This window comes from Mytilus trossulus, unplaced genomic scaffold (genome assembly GCF_036588685.1).
Source record: "Mytilus trossulus isolate FHL-02 unplaced genomic scaffold, PNRI_Mtr1.1.1.hap1 h1tg000331l__unscaffolded, whole genome shotgun sequence".
Classification (NCBI taxonomy): Eukaryota; Metazoa; Mollusca; class Bivalvia; order Mytilida; family Mytilidae; genus Mytilus; species Mytilus trossulus.
In genome coordinates this window covers 17,412-31,473 of record NW_026963328.1, presented here as the reverse complement: position 1 = coordinate 31,473, position 14,062 = coordinate 17,412, and the positions used below count along the sequence as shown (strand labels likewise).

Below are 14,062 nucleotides of genomic sequence, written 5' to 3'. Positions count from 1 at the left end.
GGTGTATACTATTGAGAACTTTTAGATGATGGCGAGACTTAATTCGTGAGGGAGATATTGGGTTTCATACTCGCTTCGTAATCAAGAGATTTCGTGATGGAGTTGCCCTTTTTATTCTGTCTGAAGTAATGTTCTTCTTTTCTTTTTTTTGGACTTTCTTCCATAATGCCTTAAGACCCTCGTGTGAACTAGGGATGCGATGACCCCCTCCAGGGATCCGCACGCCAAACCCGTCGTCGACAAGGCTGTTCGAGACAGGTCTTTTAATTAGGAGGGGGTTATTCGTAACTCAAGCCCATAAGAGAATGCGTTTGAAGGATTATGATGTTGGGCCATTTATTGGCCTAGTGGTAACAATTTTATGTGGGACTGTGTTCTTCCTAGTGCAACTTCGAGAATACTACTGAAACTCATACACTATTGCAGATAGGGTGTATGGAAGAGTGTTTTATTTACTAACTGGGTTTCATGGAATGCACGTAGTTGTGGGGACTCTTTGACTAATGGTGAGGTTAGTCCGACTATGGCGTGGGGAGTTTTCCAGTCAACGGCACTTTGGTTTTGAGGCTTGCATTTGGTACTGACACTTCGTAGATGTGGTATGGGTAGCATTATGATGTTTAGTATATGTGTGGTTTGGAGGATGGTTATACATGTGGTGGTTCAAAATATGAGACGGGGACGTCTATACGTTTAAGTACCCAGACGCAAAGCCTTCGTGGTATGCGTACATTCAAGAAGAGCATGCTCCGTCCTGATATAAGATTCCTGACCATTTAAAAGGTTAAAAATAGGAGTCATACAGACTAGTTAAACAGTTTTGATTTGAAATCAAGTACCAAAGCGATTCCAAGCGCTTACTAGTCTGAGTAAAGTAGTCTAATTAAGGACAGAAGACCTATGATTTTCAAGTGTTATAAGTAACCTTTACTTGAAATGGTAAGCTTTGTGGTAAGACCTATAAAATTAGTGAGATTAGGGGTAATATTGATCGGGACAATTCTTAGGGTTAGAAGAGAAGAGATAGTAGGGGTGTGACTCGGTTTAGAGCTAAATCTGTATGGATTTCTTGTAATTATAAACCCTGATGGTCACTATAGTCCTGAGCCCTGTGTAAAATATTTTGTGGTACAAAGAACGGGGTCAATTCTGATACTAGTGGGTTTTGTAACCTTGATAGAGCAGCACGTAGTGAGAGGGCTGGTGATAAGGGGGGCGGGTACAGTGTTAAAATCTGGCGTTTTCCCGCTACATTCGTGGGTCCCTTCAATTATTAAGAACAGCAGATGGTTAGCAAGAGGGTTAATATTAACTTGGCAAAAAGTCGCCCCCCTTGTCTTTTTATCAATAATTATACCCTCTAAGGGGTTGTGAGTAGTAATTGTATTGATAGCTGGAATTGGGGCAGTAGGGGGCCTTAACCAGAATTCAGTACGAGTAATAAGCGCGTACTCGTCGTTTGTGCATACATCATGAATGCTGTTAGGGCTCACATGGTCAAGAGTAGTCTTTGTAGGGTATTTTGCAGTTTACTCGCTGTCGGTAGGGCTGTTTTTTTATGGGTGCTCAATAATAAACAAAACAAGAATGGGCGGTCAGATTAGTAGAGCCGCGAGGGGTATAGGGTTACTGATACTGATGGGGATGCCTCCTTTCCTTGGCTTTCTAGCGAAAGTATTGGTGTTTCTAATGAGAGGAAGGGCTGTAATCGTGGCTTGTATTATAGGTTCAGTAATCAGGCTAAAATTCTACATTGACTTTTTTTATAGGATAGTAATAAAAAGGTTAGTAGACAAAAACAAAGCAGAATTCAAGATTATGTGGAGGATAGTGATCGGGGCTAACCTAGCAGGGGGGGCATTGATCTTGGTGAGATTTATTTAGAAACTGCTTTTAGGCCAGGGGCGTTTTGATTTCGGCTCAAAAAGAGTGGGTAAAACCACAAAAGTATGATAAAAAGGTAATTTAAAATAAAATATTTTGTTTCAAACATAACTATAGGTAGTTGTTACCTCCTTTTTGTAGAATGGTACTTTAAAAAAAAGGATTGGTTTGCATCTAATTATTAAGCCTAGGTTTTCATTCTTAAGTGAGGAAGTTAATTAACATAATAGGGCTGCTAACTTTGTTATAAATGGCTTGTACCATTTTTCCTTATAAAAAAGTAGTTTAATTTAAGAACGATAGGTTGTGGGGCTATTAGTGGTGTCAACCCTTTTTTAGCTAGATATAGTTTAAAATAAAATATTGGCTTTGGGAGCTAAAGACACTTCCATAAGTTTTCTAGAAGAATGGTTATGGGGTTAAGAGTTGCGTTTGTCTGCATTGTGTCTCTTTTTTGTTTACGGGGTTATTTATGCTACTAAGGGAAAAGCGGGGTCTAGACCGAGAAAAGTGCAGTCCATATGAGTGTGGATTTGAGCCTATTGGAAGAGCTCGGAGGCCCTTTTCTATCCGATTCTTTCTAGTAGCAGTTTTGTTCGTCGTGTTTGATGTAGAGGTAGTGCTGTTAATACCTTTTGCCTACATGTTCTTTTACGGTAAGAGAGTGTTAGGGATTTTGTCCTCAAGGGGTTTCCTTCTTATCTTGTTTGGGGGTCTCTACCACGAATATCGTGAGGGGTCTTTGGAATGAGTAGGTTAATACTAGAAGTGGCATTTATGCGAAACGAATTTTGATGAGAGGTGATTGTAAGAGGCTTACTTTTGCTGTTGGAAGTGTATTGTGTGTACCTGTGGTTTTCACGTCGAGAGTGCTTCTTAAGGAAGTATGGGACCAATGAAAGTTCTCAAGGATCTAATAGAAGGTTTGAAAAGGCATATCTTACTATAGCGTATAGGGAAAAAAATATTAAGAGGCTAAAATCTAGTGCGGCTCTAAGGGCTAATAAGGCTAGATGATTGGCTTCTAAGTAAGGATAAATAAAATGATAAAAATACTAAAAAAGGAAGAAGTAGGGGGTTATGGAGAAGTGGAGTCCTGGTGACGTCGATGGCTGTGATCAACAAATCACAAAGATATTGGAACCCTTTATCTGTATAGCGGAGTCTGAGGAGGGTTGTTTGGAGCAAGGTTGAGGTTAATGATCCGAATGCAACTGGGGCATCCTGGAGCAGTGTTCTTAAAAAGAGATTGATTCTATAATGTGGTGGTTACAACGCATGCCTTAATAATAATTTTTTTTGCTGTGATACCTATCTTAATTGGAGCTTTCGGTAATTGGTTGATTCCTCTGCTAGTAGGAGGTAAAGATATAATTTACCCGCGAATAAACAACTTAAGTTATTGACTATCTCCTAATGCACTATATTTACTAATACTGTCCTTTAGAACGGATAAAGGAGTTGGTGCTGGATGAACTATTTACCCCCCTTTATCTGTGTACCCCTATCATAGGGGCCCTAGGATGGATGTTCTTATTGTGTCACTACATCTAGCTGGGCTCAGCTCTCTAGTGGGGGCTATTAACTTTGCTAGGACCAATAAAAATATGCCAGTGTTAGAAATGAAAGGAGAACGAGCGGAGCTTTATGTTTTAAGGATTAGAGTTACTGCAGTTCTTTTAATTATTTCAATTCCGGTTCTAGGAGGGGGCATCACAATAATCTTGTTTGACCGAAACTTTAACACAACTTTTTTCGATCCCGCAGGAGGGGGGGACCCCGTTTTGTTCCAACATTTGTTTTGATTTTTTGGGCATCCGGAAGTGTATATTCTTATTCTACCTGCCTTTGGTGTGATATCAAAAGTAATTATGCATTGCTCTGGAAAAGAAGCGGTTTTTGGTCTAATTGGGATAGTATACGCAATAATCGGAATTGGAGGGTTAGGGTGTATGGTGTGGGCTCACCACATGTTTACCGTAGGTCTTAATGTTGATACTCGAGGCTATTTTTCTACCGCAACTATAGTAATCGCTGTTCCAACAGGGGTGAAAGTATTCAGATGACTGGCAACTATAGCAGGAAGAAAATTCAAAATAAAGCCTGCCGCCTACTGAAGTACTGGGTTTCTGTTTTTATTCACCGTGGGAGGGCTTAACAGGGGTCTTACTGTCTAGGGCTTCTATGGATGTGTCTCTACACGACACATATTATGTGGTGGCTCATTTCCATTATGTGCTAAGAATAGGGGCGGTGTTTGGGGTGTTCTGTGGTCTTAACCATTGGTTGCCAAATTTTGTTGGAGTATGCTTTAATAAGAAATGGAGGAAAGCCCATTTTATAGCAATATTTTTTGGGGTAAATACTACCTTCTTTCCTCAGCATTTCTTAGGCCTAAGAGGAATGCCTCGACGGTATATAGACTACGCTGATATTTATGCTCACTGACATTGGGTGTCTTCTTATGGGTCCGCTGTGTCTTTTGGGTCTCTAATATATTTTAAGTTCCTTCTATGAGAGGCTCTAGTAAGCCAGCGAGGGGTTGTATTTAGTGGGGGTTTATGTGGTGAAATAGACTGAGCAGGTACCCGAGACCTTTATCCAGGAAGGAAGCATGTTTATAGCCAATTGCCATTTGTGTGAACTAACCCTTATAACACGTGTATCACTTATATTTATAAGAAATCGCGTAATCAATAATTTAAAGTCATGTTAATAGATGTTTTTTCTAGATTTGATGCTCACAGCTATAACTTAATTTGGTTGTCTATGCCGTTATGGTTGCTGTCTTCTATAGTGCCAATAACCGTGCTATTTAGAGACGTGTACACTAAGGGTAGAAGTACGAGCTCTTTTCGGAGTTTGGTGCTATCCTTTACTTATTCGATGATTCGATTGAACGGAAAGGGACTAAAGCTATCTGGGTTTCCTCTAGTAATAAGGGGTCTGTTCATGATAATTCTGATACTAAATCTGTCTGGAAACTTTCCATTCTTTTTCCCTGTAAGAGGGCAGTTTGTGTTCGGGTTCTCCTTTGCTTTGTCTATTTGAACTTGTTTAGTTTTATCTAGTCTTTTATGCAGATTTGAGCAGGGGTTGATGAGTCTCGTTCCAACAGGTTGCCCGTTAATCCTTGTGCCTTTTATAGTAGTGGTTGAGCTAATTAGTGGCATACTTCGCCCTTTAACATTAGTTTTACGTCTGACACTAAATCTGGGAGCTGGTAAAGTAATTCTAACTATATGCAGGAGAGAGTTAGTAGTTAGCTGGTTAAATAGCAGAAGGCTGCTTACAGGAGTTGGGGGTATTAAAGGGTTAATAATGGGCGGAGGTGTTTTTGGAGCCGCTGAAGTTGCAATCGCGTGTATTCAGTGTTATATTTTTTGTGTCTTATTGTGTCTCTATACGGAGGATCATAGAAGGTAGGTAGTTTTAAAAGCTTTGCTGAAGCGACGGCCTTGTAAGTCGTAGAAAACTATGTGTTTTAAAGCTATGATTTGAATAAAATTCCTAGGAGTTTTCTTAATAAGTATAGGCTGTTTTGTAATCTTCCGTATAAACAAACACCTTTTGTGTTTATTTGTAGGGCTTGAAATAATAAGACTAGGCTTATTGTTTGTAACCCATGTGTTTCTAATAAATCAGTTTTGGTTAATTTTACTAATTCTATGTTTAGCTGTTTGCGAAGCCAGAATTTGCTTGGCCCTTCTGGTTATGGTGATGCGACTATGCGGAGACGATTTGATGTCAAGGTTACTAAGAGATGGCTCGTAAAAATAGTATCATACAATTAAAAAGTAACTTAGGGTTACTTTTACTGATTCTGATTGGATACTTATTTATTCTTAGAGGGAGGACCTTTGGAAAAGCTTATTTATTGGAAGTTACTGTTTGAGAGAGTAATTGTCTCTCATTTAGCTTCAGAGTTCTACTAGATAGCGTAAGAATAGTCTTTGTTGGGACGGTTTTGGTAATTAGAGGAAGTGTAGCAACCTACTGCAAGTGGTATATAGCTGGAGAGCCATACTACAAGCGGTTTATGGGATTAGTATGGTTGTTTGTGCTGTCTATAGTGTTTATAATCTTAGTTCCTAATTTAGTAATACTTTTAATTGGTTGAGACGGGCTAGGGCTCACCTCATTCCTATTAGTGGCTTATTACCAGAACAATAAGAGGTTATCTGCGGCTATGTTGACAGCTTTGACTAATCGAATTGGGGATGTTTTTGTACTTTTTAGAGTTTCTATTTTTTTAAGAGAAGGGGGGTGGTTAATTTATATATACCACCCAGTGCAGACATGGGTTAATTTAGGGTTTGTGGTAGTTCTTGCAGGTATAACTAAAAGCGCACAAATGCCGTTTTGCGCATGGCTACCTGCTGCCATGGCGGCACCCACACCGGTCTCCTCTTTGGTGCATTCTTCGACATTGGTGACAGCTGGGGTTTATTTGATTCTTCGCTCTTTTTATATTATCAGAGCTAATCCCTTTGTGACTCAAATACTTATAGTCTTAAGACTATTTACTCTAATATTAGCGGGGTCAAGGGCTGTGTTTGCGTTTGACCTAAAAAAGGTAATCGCACTCTCGACTTTGAGGCAGTTAAGGTTAATAATATTCTCGATTTCAATCCTTCTTCCGTCTGTAGCTTTTTTTCATTTAGTAACCCATGCGGTATTTAAAGCTTTGTTGTTTCTAGGCGCAGGGGGTGTTATTCATAGAAACCAAAGAATCCAAGATATCCGGGGGTTAAGAAGCTTGTGGCAAGGATTACCGGTAAGAATGGGTGCAATAACGGTTGCAATTGTGTCCTTGAGAGGGGCCCCGTTTATAAGAGGGTTTTTCTCTAAAGACCTAATAATTGAGCTAAGAATGATAGACAGAAGAATAACTTATGGGTGCTATTTATTAGAGCTAACAGGTTTAATCTTCACTTCTTTTTATAGGGCACGGATTGTATTTAGAGTAATACTTGGGTCTAATTACGTTAATAGCAGAAGTTTGCGGATTAATGAGCACTTAAATATACAAACTCCTTTTCTTAGCCTGTATATTGGGGCTATTATCTTAGGAGGGGTATTAGGGAGGAAAATAGAGAGGTTTGGGTTTGTAGTAGTTCTTGAGAAATATGAGAGAGTCAGAGTATTTCTTATTCCCTTTGTAGGGTTAATTTTGTGATGAGGAGTGCTTAGAAAATTAGGGTCTAAGCCTTGGTCGTCAGCCAAACTATTAAGATTCTTTTTGAGAATGTGGCTCATAGAGAGGCTAACCTCCCACCCCAGAAAAATGGCCTTCTTTAAGGGGTCCAGGATGGTAGCTCAAAGTCTGGATCAAGGTTGACTAGAGCTATTGGGCCCTCAAGGTGCCCATAAGGGACTAGGTCAACTCAGCTGTTTGAATGAAATTGTTCAGAAAAATTATTTTACCTACCAGCTGGTAGTATGAGGGCTGGTGGTAGCGGGGGGCGTAAGCTTAATTATGTTTATATAATGAGAGTTATAGTCATATGTGTAATTTTGATGGCTGTGTTTTCGATTGTCTTAATTGCCAAGCAACCTATTTCTTTAGGGCTAGTGCTATTGAGGGGGTCTATAATTGCATGTGTGGAGGTTGCACTGGAGGTTAGAAGGTTGTTAGGGTTCTTATTGTTCCTAACTTACGTTAGGGGTGTAATAGTCCTGTTCTTGTATGTTTTAAGGATCTACCCCAATGAAGTGTATCGTTTTAATCTAGAGTTTATGGTTCTCGTCAGAAGGTGTTGTGCCAGAGCGGTCCTTATGGGTCTTATGAATTACGAGTACAGAGAAATTAGCGGGTCTTTGTTTCTAAGTTTCATGGCTGAAAGAAGCGGGTTAAGGTTATATATCCTAATAGCTGGTGTGTTACTGTTTGTAATATTAGTGGTGTCGTATTTGTGCATAAAAACCATGGTGCCTTTACGAAGAGTAAAATAAACCTAAAATAGAAGATACAGTAGCTTAATTAAAGCGTCTCATTGAAAATGAGGAAGATGGATACTTTAGTACCTTGTGTCAAATCTGTAGGAGGGTTTGATTATGGCCCTAAATTTATGGGCAAAATGCTTCTCATGATTCTAAATGCGGGCTTGAACAAATTAAGTGCAAGTTCAACATCAGTGGGGAAAATTGGTTAATAAAGGAAACTTTAACCCAGCTTTTTGACAAATTCGGGGTCAATTGATGAATGCCAGCAGCCGCGGTTAGATTCAGTTCGAATATAAATTTAAGCGGATTGGTTAGAGTCAATGTTGTGTTATAAAACTATAAAAAAACTATAGGTGCAGTGTAATGTTAACGGTTTTTTGTGGTTATATTCCTAAAGTTTTAGTGAGCTTCTAACGAATCTATGAAGTGAAACCAGGATTAGATACCCTGTTATCCATAGTTTAAAACAAAAGTTCCTCTTAACTAAACATTTGGTTGTCAAAGAGAAATAAATAGGCGGTGTCTGAGATAGAAAACAGGGGATCCTGGGTGTTAAAGGATAACCCACCTACATTTGAGCCTTGTCTTATTAGTGCGTGTGTATGGTTGTTTACTCTAATATGGTGAGTGTCCGGGTAAAATTTTTGGTTATTACTGAAGCTAACTCTTATTTTACTTGCTGAGTTCGGTAAGGTAAGTTACTTTTAGTTAGGTGCAGCTACTAGAATTGGCTATATGCCCATGTAGCACAACTTCAAAAATAATTCAGATTGACATGCAGCTTATGACAAGGTTAATCTGGGATACAGATGTAACTTAAGCAATAATTCAAAGATTGAGCTACTAAAAGGTAGCTCAACTAAGTAGACAAATAAGATAAGAAAACTTGCCTTTGAAGAAGGACTTGTAAGTAAGGGTTAAAAATAAAATTACCCTGAATACAATCAGATGAGTACTAATCGCCCGTCGCTCGCGGGGAAACCTGTGAAAAGTCGTAACAAGGTAGCAGTAACGGAAGTTGCTGCTAGGCTATAATATGCATATATAGTAAATAATATTATATTTGCCTTCCAAGCAAAAGTTCTAATGAAATTAGTGTATGCTGGCCAAATAGTTTAAGCTAAAACGTTGAGCTGTTAATTCAAAATCGCAGTAATTTGCTTTGGCTTGCTTAAGTAGTTTAGGGAAAACATAAGATTTTCATTCTTAAGTCAGATAGTATTTCTCTTAAGTTGTGCTTAGTAGTTAATGTTAATATAACTGAGAACTGCAAATTCTCCATAGTCTAGTTAGGCCTAAGCTTAGTGCCACGTGGGGGATGATCCAGTTGCTTTGATGAAGCAAAGTTCAAAAGTAGTTTTTTGGCACTTAGAACTTCGAAGCGTTATAAAGAAAAATTGTAGTAAGTAGGGCTTTGATTCCTAAAGAAAAAGTTAATCTTCTTCTTCATAAATAAGTTAAAAGTAGTTAATATATAACTTAGAATTGTCAGTTCTAGATTCCTCTTACTGAGGCTTTTTATAATTTATCTTTTTTAAAGAGACGTGCATAATTGTTTTGTGAAAAGTGCACTTGAATTAAAATAGTATAAATAAATTTTAGTACCTTTTGCATAAGGGTTTTTCAAGACAAGTTTAAGAATTTAATTTTCCCGAATAAAAGAGAGTTATTTTTTTGAGTTAAGAAATCGTGGCAGAGATTTAATTAAACTAAAGAATAGCGGCTAGATACTATTCGCGCTTTTAGATATCTGGTTGGCTTAAAAAGATGTGTAAGCATTTTCCTTAACTATTTAAGGGGTAAAATTTTTTGGGTTAAGCTGAAAAATACTAAAATTGATGTTAAAAAAAAATTGGGTTTCTATAGGCTTTAAACTGGCTATTAGATATTAGTGTATTTTAACTAAAACCAGATGGGGAAAAAAGATTAATTGGGTTATTCATTTACTTTAAAATAAGCCTATGGTTGTAGGACCAGTGACTATGATAAAAACGAGTAAAAATATTATTTATTTGGTATTACTATTTTGTTTTACCTTAAAAAACTAAAGGCTAAATAAAAGTTTTTAAACGAATTCGGCAAACTAAACTTCTCGACTGTTTAACAAAAACATTTCCTTTTGATGTAAGTAAAAGGTAGTCCCTGCCCAGTGCAACTAGAGTAATGTTTGTTGTAAACGGCGGCGTTAACGTGAGCGTCCTAAGGTAGCGCGATAATTTGCCTTTCAATTGAAGGATGGTATGAAAGGGTTAACGAAGAAGGTGCTGTGTCTGAAAATTTAATTTAAACTAACTTTAAGGTGAAGAGGCCTTTATGTAAAAGAAGGACGACAAGACCCTATGAAGCTTTATCTTAATTGGAGTTTTTGGCTCTTATACGATTTTGATGGGAGATCAGTGAAAATAAGTCTTTCACTATTATATAAATCTAACTCGTATTTCCTAACTTTATATGTGTGGCTAGCTACTCTAGGGATAACAGCGCAATTTCTCCCGAAAGATGGTATTGGAGGGGAAGATTGCGACCTCGATGTTGGCTTTAGATATCCTAGAGGCGTAGAAGCTTCTAATGGTGGGTCTGTTCGCCCTTTAAAATCTAACATGAGCTGAGTTCAGAACGGCGTGAGCTAGTTCAGTTTCTATCCTCTTTTAAAAATGAGCTAATTTTGTACGAAAGGACTTTTTCGCTAAAGCAACGCTTTGCCCTGGCTCTGTCATTGCTTAAATAATGCTACGCAATAAACTGATTAGTTTATAAAAAGGGTTGCCTTTTATGAAGCTGAAGGCCAATTAGTGGCGGTAGGGCGTGTCGTTGGTTCTTGTTAAAATTAGTATTGCTATTTTATTAAAAAATAGGGTTAAAACGGGTTGCAAATTAGGTAAAAAATAAAACAGTCTATTAATGCAGCCAAAAAGCAGCAATCACCCACCTAAAGAATAAAACAAGGGTTCTAAAAAGGCGGTGTGTAATGGATTTGTGCTAGTAACAGACAAAAAAAAAACCAAACACTGTGGAAACCCTTAAGAATGAGGTTTTATAGTGTACCGCATTTCCTGTTACCGGCCGGTACAGTGACCGCAAGGCCTGTTCTCCTGTCCTTTTACACGGAAACCCTGTTGCTGATGCATGTAAAAAGCCCTTAGTTAAGATAACTTATAAGTCAAAGTAAAACTTAATTTTACTTGACATTGTGTATTTTATTGAAAATCTAGTTGCGAATGCCCATACCTGTCCAAACTTGTTTTAGATTATGCTTTACAACCTGTTGTAGATAAGGTTTTGAACCCTTTACAGTGAGTAAGCATTTTTCAGAGTCATGTGAGACTTAACCTAATTAGTGGTAGAAAAAAACAAACTTAAACCTAAATTCTAAAGCTATTTGCTTCCTGTGGTTAATTGTAAACTGCAGGAGAAATGGATCTAAGGTGTTAATTTTTTTCGTTTGCCCTAATTTTGGTTGCTCATGTGATTTTTTGGGGTTTGAAAACTAGACTATCTGTATCTTAAAATCAAAAAATAAATAGAAATCAAGTCATATGAAAGTTCCCAAAGCGTAATTCATGGGTCACTTAAAGTCTAAGCAAAAAAGTAAATCAAAAATAAAATAAAATCAAAATGACACACTAATGCCTGGGGGGGCTGATCTGGAGGGGAGGAAATAGGAAAGCAGGTTAAATAGAGGTGACAAAAATGTGGTGTGCAGCAACAAAATGAAGCTAAATAAAATTGTGAAACGTAGAAGCGTGAGCTTGTAAACAAGGTTGTGAGCGTCTTAAAAAGTAAGTGTTAACAATAGTATGTAATATTAACACGCCTAAAAGGGGGTTAGGTGGGTTATAAACTTACAAAGACTACAAGTGATGAAGTTTATGTCTGGTCCTGAGGTCCCTTTTAAGTGAGTTAGTTTCGTATAAAAGGTTTTTAAGCAAAGCAATGTTCTGTCACAGATCTGAGTGCTATAGACAATATTGTATAGGGCCTTTTTATGTAAATAAACGTGGCGTTAGGCTGTTAAATGTGCTGGTTATAGGATGGTTACATAGCAATAATTACTATATTTGCCTTCTGGGCAAAAATTTTAATGAAATTAGTGTACGCTGGGTGAATAAATTAAGCTAGAATGTTGAGCTGTTAATTGAAAATCCCAGTAATTTGCTTAGGGTATAAGATTCTTATTCTCAAGCCAGATAGCCTGTCTCTTAAGTTGTGTTTAGTTGCTAATGTTAATATAACTGAGAGCTACAAATTCTTCCTAGCTTAGTTGTACGTGGGGGGTGGCCCAGTTGCTTTGATGAAGCTAAGCTCAAAAGTAGTTTATTGCTCTGAGGTGTTATAAAGAAGTATTATAGTACGTAGGACTTTGATTCCTAAAGAAAAAGTTAAAGCTTTTCTTTATAAACAATTTAAGAGGAGTTAATTAGTTTTAGGCTCATCTCACTGAGGTTTTTTAGAATTTATCTTTCTAAAGAAATGCACACGATTGCCTCATAAAAAGCTTACTTGAAGTAAAGTGGGGCAAATAAATTTTAGTACTTCTTGCATAAGGGTAAAGCGAAGAGGCCTGTGTGTAAAAGAAGAGCAACAAGACCCTGCGAAGCTTTATTTTAATTGAAGTTTTTGGGTTTGTTAACCCAAAAGCTTATGCATAGCTTTAAGGTCTCTTTTAAGCGAGCGAGTTTTTAGCTAAAGCAATACTTTGTGACGGATCTGTAATGACATAAATAATATTGTATAATAGGCTGATTAACTTATAAAAAGGGTTCTTTTTATGTAAATGAGTGTGTTGCTTAGTGATAGATTGTTGAATGTGTTGGGCACTAGAGAGGCTGTATGAGAGTGGCTTAGGCAGGGGTTTGCTGCAAAAAAAGGCTTACTGTTAAGGGGTGTGTGAGATGGTTTTTTTTCATATAAAAACTGAGTGTTTAGAATAGACGTTGGAGGAGGGGACTTATGTCAGGGCGGAGGGGGTGACACTGTTAGGGTGCTCCCATTACCTGAAACTATTTCAGCTGTTGGAGATGCTGTTGTGAATGGTGTCGCTGAAGTTGTTCCTGATAATCAGGAGGAAGGGGGCCCCCATGCTGAGGGTGGCTATGTTCCTTTAGAAGAACAAATAGCTGTTGTGGAGCCTGAAGTCCCAGCTAATGTCTGTCAGCCAGTCGAGCAGAGAAATGTGGTTGTAAGTGAAGAAGACAGTGTTCCTGATGTTAGTAAAGACGGGGTCAGTAGTTATTAATGCTCATAGTTAAAGTTTATTGGTGTATTAATAGTTATAATTTATTAAAATAATCCATAAGATAAGCAAAATTACAGTTAATTCGTTTATTGTTAGGCTGTTATGGTCTATTTAAAAACTGGTCAATACGGGTCTCCTTACACCTAATTAACTTGGTTTTAGTGTATGCTTGAAAGGCTACAAAGCCTTTGCGGGGAGTAAGCATTCTTCAGGACCACATGAGATTCAACCTAATTATTGGCAGAGAAAGTGGTGAATTTGACCCTTAAATTCTAAGTTACTTGGGCTCTATAGCTAATTGTAAGCTGTAGGATAATGGGGATTTGAGACGTTTATTTCCTCATTTACCCCAGCTCTGGTTGCTCATGTGGTTTTCGGTTCGAAAACGAGGCGTGTATCTTAAAAATAAAAAAATTTTTGAAGCGTAAGTTGTTGGTCGCTTTAAGTCTAATTAAAAATAAAGTAAAAATGGAGCAAAAACAAAGTTGGACACTTAACACTTTGGGTGTCTTCAGAGGTGTAAAAAGGGGGGTCCAAGCTTATGTGTACTCATAAAAAAATGCGGTGTGCGGGGGGTTTGTGCCTGTATATATAACAAAAATTCATGAGGTGGCCGAGGAAGAGGTGGTGAGCTGTAAACTCATAAACAAGGTGTAGGCCTTTCTTATGAGATGGTTGGTAACAATACTGTGAATAATATTAACACGCCTAAGAGGGTTGGTCCGTGACGAAGTACTAATAAGTTGGTGAAGATTATGAATGACAGGTTCTATGATTTGCCTTGTCCTGTAAACTTAAACGCTTGGTGAAGGTTTGGCTCTATACTAGGCTTGTGCCTAATTATCCAACTTCTAAGGGGTCTTTTATTGTCAACTCATTATACTGCTCATGAAGACATGGCATTCGATTCTGTAGTACATATTATGCGTAATGTGGAAAAAGGATGAATGTTGCGTAATATTCATGCAAATGGGTCCTCTATGTTTTTTATCTGTA

At 37.8% G+C, this 14,062-nt stretch overlaps 2 pseudogenes; both read left to right on the top strand.

Moving 5' to 3' along the window:
* Positions 1-2,770: 2,770 nt before the first annotated feature.
* On the top strand, positions 2,771-4,435 carry LOC134701768 (cytochrome c oxidase subunit 1-like; annotated as a pseudogene).
* Positions 4,436-4,593: 158 nt separating this feature from the next.
* Positions 4,594-13,066, top strand: LOC134701767 (ATP synthase subunit a-like; annotated as a pseudogene).
* The last annotated feature ends 996 nt before the right edge of the window (positions 13,067-14,062 follow it).